The sequence below is a fragment of the Prosopis cineraria genome, unplaced genomic scaffold, assembly GCF_029017545.1.
Source record: "Prosopis cineraria cultivar Desert tree isolate PC_DT_omini unplaced genomic scaffold, ASM2901754v1 PC1950, whole genome shotgun sequence".
NCBI classification, from domain to species: domain Eukaryota; kingdom Viridiplantae; phylum Streptophyta; class Magnoliopsida; order Fabales; family Fabaceae; genus Prosopis; species Prosopis cineraria.
Genome location: NW_026557275.1, coordinates 1 through 7,548, shown reverse-complemented (window position 1 = coordinate 7,548; position 7,548 = coordinate 1). Strand labels below are relative to the sequence as shown.

Sequence of the window (7,548 nt, the reverse complement as noted above, 5' to 3'; positions counted from 1 at the left end):
ATTCTCTCATGAGAAAAAATAAGTTCTCATTTGCTTACTAGAATAAAATAAATTAAAAAATAAAAATTAAAAATTAACTAAACCACTCTTCCTCTCATGATAAGCATAATAAAACCCACTAATATATACTACAAATATAAAAATCATTATACCTTTCAAAAAATATCATAAATTATGATTTTTAATTTTATGAATTAAATTACCTCCTCTTCCTTATAAATGCACTTACCTATCCTCTCTAATAATTTTATTTTTATTTTTATTTTTTCAATCCATTTTATTACATTTATTTTAGTGTGCAAAGAGGGCCTAAATTATTATTAATTTAAGGCTGTGAGTGAGTCTTGTATTTGAATAGGCATAAGAAACATAATTCAATCTTACAAAATTAGTGGGAAATATCAGAAAGAAAAAGAAAAGGAAGCTGAACGTAGTGAATATAACTGAACTAAACCAAGATAAATCATATGTTAATCCCTTTCAATTCCCCCGTCCACTCATCGGGGTAGGTGTGCCGCACAGGTGAAGGATGACAGACTCCTCTCAAGCTAGTGTCATTCAACGGAAGCACATTCGATGCTCATCACCTTGAACAAATTTGGACCGTTTGAATTTAATTATTTTTTTATTTTTAAAAATAAAAATTTATAAAATTTTAAATAAATATATTTATTATTAATATGTATCATTCTTATTTAATTAGATTAGTTTAAATTTAAATTTAATTTTTATAATTTTTATAAATTAACAATACAGATTTATTCTGAATTGTTTTGAATTTAATAAATATAATAAGTTAAAAATTTTAAATCTAAACAGTACAAACTAAATCTGTATAGTCAATTCATAAAAAATTATAAAAAAATTAATAAAATTTAGATTCATCTAATTAAGTATAAATGATATATGTTAATAATAAATATATTTATTTAAAATTTTATAAATTTTTATTTTAAAAAATAAAAAATAAAAAAGGTATTTAAATTTGGACGATCCAGATTCGTTTAAGGATGATGAGCCGATGATGGGTGCAGAATGTGCTCCCGTCATTTAATTTAGATCCTTATATCTAACTGATAAAAACTCGTGATTGCTTGAGAAGCGTTACATGATAATAATTAAAAAAAGACATGTTTTAAGTGTTGTAAAGAGGAAAAAATTATTTTTTAATCCTCTATTTTTTAACTTACTCGTACTTCAGTTCCTCAATTATGACTTACTGTGACTCATTTCCTTAATTATAACTTCTATAACTCAATCTCTCAACTTTTAACTCACTTTTAATCCATTCCCTCAACTTTTGTTAGCTTTGTTTTTTATGATAATTTAAATCCCATATCAAAAAGCAAGAGGAGGATATTTTAAAATAAAATATAAACATTTTTTTATCCTTTTTATTTGATAAGAATTTTTTTAAAAAAATTAAAAAATAAGGACCGAGTTATGAGTGAAACAAAAGTTGAGAGATTAAATCATAATGAGTCATAGTTGAGAGATTAAGTTATGGTGAGTTATAATTGAGAAAATGAGTTACAGATGAATTAAAAATTAAATAATTAAAAAATTATTTTTTAAAAAAAAGGAATTGCACAGATGACCAAAAAAAAAAAACAGAATAGCAATTGCAAGAAACCTGAAAAGTTAGCTAACATTTTGTTTGCTGATCTCGCGCAGTAACCACCGCTGGAGAAGCTCGTTCACCATCAAAAGTCAAGTTTCTGAAAACCCTACACCAAATATTGGATTTTAGCAAGCTTATTCGTTATCTGGCATTGCATATCAAGATTAGCTACAAAAAATATAAAAGGGCCTACAGAAGTGACGTCCAGGATCCAACAAGTGACCAAGGGAACACAATAAATGTGTATTTGATTTTCAGCTTGTCAAAAATTTATTTAATAAAAAATCAGTTTAATTAAAGTCAATTATTATAACAAAATTTATATTTGAATATATTTTTTTAAAAAGTCAGTTTGATATATTAAAAGTTGTTTGATTTGTAATAGTAAATATGCTTTTGAATGTGCAATTATCAAAAAAGACATTAATTTATGATAATTTATAATTTTTATCATACAAATTTAATATATTTGAAATATTTAAAAAATGTGATAAAAATTTTAAACAACATAAATTTTGATCTATAATGCTAAAAATTTAATCTCTAGTTATTTATATTTTTTAATTATAATTTTAAAAAATGTGATGATGTTAAAAAATAACATGATTAATTACTCAATTTATAATGATAAAAACTTGATACCTAATCATTATTATTGAAATAATAATTATATTTTTAATGAATCAACTATTTTTTAAATAAAAAAATAAAAGATTAAATTTAAAATAATATGATTAAATAATATCCTACTTTTCAAATTCACTTTTCAAAAGCTTTAAATAGTTACGTTTTAAAAATTCACTTTCAACTACTATTTGAATGTACTTTCAAAATGTACTTTTCTGTAAAATATTTTATCCAAACAACTTTCAACTTCCTGAAAGTAAAATTTTGCTTTTTGAACGTGAAAAGCAAGAGAACCAAATGGATCTTAAATGTTCAATCATCATATCTTTGGGTCATTAGACAGATGACGAAGTAAAACTCACTCAGACACCTCCGCTTTGAATTCGCTCAAAATATTATCAGTAAATCTACATTACTTTGATGAACAACATTGGAAATGGGAAGGAAATGGACCTTCAAAATTAATATTTCCTTCTCTGAATATCAGGCACACAACTATGACCAGTGTAGTCGTAAACTTGAAAATTTCCACCTTCCAAAAAGGTACAACTCTCATCCTAAAACAGCTCTTTCAACAAGAATGTTACCTATTCATTTCCAGATAATTTCCAGACTCGTACCAAGTAAGAGTCGCGCTCATCTCTTGGTAAATCTGCTACGTCTGGTTTTCCTAGTTGAAGTTGCATGATAAGCTATCCCCATAGCTCTTTCTAGAATCTTCTCTTCTTCCTCGTCACCAGTTTCTTCATCCGACCTCCACCTTGGTCCACCATTGGTGTTGCTTTTTTCAATAGATAAGCTGCCTTCCATATGGCTGAAAGAACAAAATACACCAAAAAAAAAAATTGCTGTCACTACATTTACTTAACCTTTTATGAGAAAATCTTAAAAAGAATAAGAACAACTCCCACAAGCATCTTTAAAACAAAATTAAAATTTATGGATCGCAACTCATCTAACTTTTTCTTTTTCTTTTTTCTTTTTACAAGGGGCAAGGAAAAAAAGAAAGAAAAGAAAAGGAAGTGAGCAGAAGGAGAATCATGTAACTAGATCCTTACCTCAAAGAAACATCCATTGGATCATCAGAGGCAGCTGTGCTCCAATTTCTATCATCTCTCTGTGATTGAAATTTTCTGCTGGACATAAGCAGGTCATTCACAAATTCTGTAGAATCACCGACAGCAGATATAGTAACAGCATTAGCTGCAGCTTTCCAGGGATACATGGGACTGCCGTTTGAATTATGACCAAGAAACTGATTCCATCCATCTCCGGGTGAGATTTTATCCTGCATGCTGTCTTGGGAATTACTTGGCGATGTTCTGCTATATCCCCTTACAGGTGAACCATTAATGGAATGAATCCCGTGATTTCGTTGAGTTACAGCATCATATCTGAAACTTTTGCCAGTGCTACTTCGATATTTTGGCCTCCTCTCACTGTTGGTTAATAACCATTCATGTGATGATGCAGAACCAAATCTACCAAGCTCAGGGTTGATACTGGAGAAAGCCTGGCCAACTTTTGTTGGAGTCTCATAAGTTGATGACCGCAACAAGCCAATTGCATTGTCCACACCCAACACATGGGTAGAATTAGCAGATAAGGGGACCAATAAACTAGTCAGCCTGGAGTCCTGTATCTGAGGAACATCAGATTTAGATGGACTTTCAACTTCTACATCAGCGGTAGCAGCACCTTCAGTGAAATTTCCACTCCTAAGTTGTCGCTGCTTAACTTCAGGCAACAACTCCAAGCATCTATCCTGTATATCCCAGCAGCTCAATATTTCATAAATCTGTGTCATATGAGCACAATGCATGCTGCATCTGACACTCTGCATGCTTTGTTGATTCAGCAAATCTAGGAGTTTCTATTGTGAAACAAAACATATCATGTCATCTATTAATTTGCTTTGACTAATCTTGACAGAACTACCTCTATCTTCTCGAATTCTTTTCATGTATAAACAAATTTATTAAAAGGGAACAAAGATAGAGAACACAGATGACAGAGAACATATACAGAAAGTAGGCCCGCCACAACGATTGTTATTTAATTCTACCTAACTATTGCGTTTTTGTATTTAAGCAATATTTGGGTAACGTCCTAAGCTTTCCTTTCATGCATTCAAAAAGTAAAATAAGATATAGCAGTAATCAATGATATATCCAGTGTGACACACACTCCTATTTATTTGGGCAATTAAATTTCATTTACATGAAGGTTTCTGTCAATTTCAAAAAGTAAAATGTCAATTAAGACATTGTTTCCCCTCAAAATTCTCATCACTAAGCATTTATTTTTCATGGAATGTTGATCAAGGAATTTGTGATTCTGGGCACTCCAATTGAAATTAACTGATGTTTGCCGTGCTCCAAAGGCCAAATACTACAAAACAAAATACGAATAGAAAATACCACATAAATCACTTACAACCAAATTAGCTCTCCATTGACTGAGTGTCCTTATTCTAGATAGAGCTTCTTCTCCAAAAGAAACTTCTGAAATTGACACTTGCTCTACCTTTTCAAGTTTAAGATGAACTTGGTACGCTTCAGCATATCTGTAGCGCTGCAGAGAACAAGGACATTTTTTATTTTAATTGCCAGAAAATTGTTTCATACTTATTCCAAATGCCAACAAACATTTTAAGAAGATTATAGCAGTATATTTTCATTTGCAAAAAAAATGGTGGCTCAAAAGGAAAGATACAACTCACATCAACTTTCAGGTTAATCCAAGTACTGAGCAAATTATGACCCACTGCTGAAAAAAATTGCAAACCACATATGATATTTATGCATGAGAGGCAAAGACAAGATTTTGTCATTCATATTCACTTATTTTGCTCCAAAGATGACATGATGAGACAAGCACAAGGGCACCAAGGACTATTAAAAAGCAATCCCATAGGCAAGTGCCAAACTAAGCTTATATAGGCTCTGATTCCAGAAAAGGAATCACTAGTTAAGAGGTGAAAACACTTCTCCTGCATCAATAAGTTTGACAGGAAAGAATAAAACTAACTCCATTTTTATGCCCATCAGAGAGGATGTTAATATTGATCAAGCAAAATATGGAAACAGTGGACAATAGTGATGGTGGATGTGGAATTACATTTCAATTAAGGCCACAATTATCAGATTGGGTGAACATTAATAATTGAAGCGTGACATGCACAACTTTTAAGTTTTAACTGAGATAGACATAGGCAGAATTGCAAAGGTGCAACAATCAAAAGAACTCAAGACAGCTAGACAGCTAAACATATCAAAAAATCAGTAGCATCAATCTTGGTTGCTGAAACAGCTATTTGAATGGCTTACTTGAATATAGAACACAACAAGAAGACTTCCAGTAGTCTTAAGGGGGTCTTTAACAGCATAATCCAAGAGGCACTTGTGTATATATTTTCTTCATCAGAATTCCATGGCAACTCTATCATTCGGTCAACCCAGCTCCTCCTGATACAGAGCCAACAAATCTCAGTCACCAAGGCCTCGACCCACTCCAGCCAACTGCCATATTGACCTTTTAGTTTGTCCAAAGTATCCCCAGCTACTCCATGCATAAATTTTGTTTCCTTCACTCTGGTGTAGAGCAGTCTCTGATGCATAAAAGCTTCAGTCAGAAGTCCACACTCAACCCTCACCCTCACTGCAGTCACAGCATCTTGAAGCGAAATCAACTGTGATCCACCATCACGGCCAGCCCACCTTAAAACCATAAGAGCTGTATCAGGACTATTCCTTTCCAACAGAACTTCAGCAATTTTAGGATGTGATGCTGGGCCAGAAATTTCAGGAAGAAGGCGACAAGCTTCCTAATAGGATAACAAATTATGTTACTCTTAAAGGCAAAGAAGAGTCCACATTGACATCCAAAAAACATGTATCAAGATGGAAAAAACTTCTATCTATTTGGGAAGGGGGTTCTCCGTACTTTGCCTAAATACTTTTTAAAGCTTACAAAGCATCCCAGATATTGGATCATTAATAAAAAAGAAAGGACTCAAAACATTAAGCACAATATAATATTATACGACTTGAAAAAAAACACTTCTTCTAACCACTCTTGTTCAAGTCAAAAGGGAAGTTTTAATATAAAACAGTATCAAGAAAAATAGGACATTGATCATTCAAGTCAAAAGAAACCAACGGATCAACTTAATATAAGAATTTATTTGAGGCCAAGACAAAACCATCATCCGGACTCAATGAGCATAGTAATATATGCAAGTTACCTGTAAAGCCTTCCGTGTGATCATCTAGAAGATAGAATATTAAAGACTCCAATAACGAGTGCCTACTAATTCTGAAGGTAGCTGCAAAGTCCTCCACTATTTCACTCCTCTCCATTCTTCATCTGGAATTGACCAGTGGCGATCATACAAATAATACAGAAACTATAGAAATTAAGGAAACTAATCAAGCAATACTCTAAATAATGGCAACCATTGAGAACTCATGACACAGGAAAAAGTAAGAGAAAAGGATACAATGGCTTGCTTTGCGATCACCATATCAGAACTACCACGCAAAAAGAGTAAGTCAGCAGCAGCTCGAAGATTTTTAAAGGGATAGCAACCCAGTACCCCATCAGCATTAGCCATGAAAATTGATGTACCATCCTTCTGCAAGGAAGCAACTGTCAAACCCTCTCCAATGTCCTTTATCAAACCCTCCTCTAATTCAAGATTTATTAATGCATCTTCAATAAATAAAGAACCATCCTGCCATGTTGATTCCCCAGGTGGGGTTATTGCATTGGGCCAAGCACGCCTGATTGCGCTGCTTCCGTTCACGTACATCTGAAGCCCATGATGAAATATCAGCAAAACGAGATCTCACAAGCTCCAAAAATTCATGTCTTGTACACCAAATAATAATCTCCAGATGCTGGAAGGAACAACACAATACGAATTAGTCACTAGAATGTAGATTGCAGTCAGCTAATTACATGACCTCCTGAACTACCATAATTATGGGAGGGGTAGACAGATAGAGGTAGAGTATGACCATTACACACTAATAGGTCACAATCAATGAAATAGTAAGATTAAGGGCAAAATATCGACCGCTTAAGTCCATGTTATATGTGTCAAGCTAAATTAAATTATCCAGCAATAATAGCATTTAAATAGTTAATCACTCTTCCATGATTTTGGGATGCAACCAAAGCCGCCTTGCATTGAATATATAATTGTCATCCATACTTTTCACGATTAAGGATAAAATATGTAAAAACAAAAGTTAGAAAAAAAATTAACAATATTCATCAACCAAATTCTTGATTTT

At 32.4% G+C, this 7,548-nt stretch overlaps 1 pseudogene; it reads right to left on the bottom strand.

Moving 5' to 3' along the window:
- Window positions 1-2,526: 2,526 nt before the first annotated feature.
- On the bottom strand, window positions 2,527-7,149 carry LOC129301194 (E3 ubiquitin-protein ligase HOS1-like; annotated as a pseudogene).
- Between the last annotated feature and the right edge of the window lie 399 nt (window positions 7,150-7,548).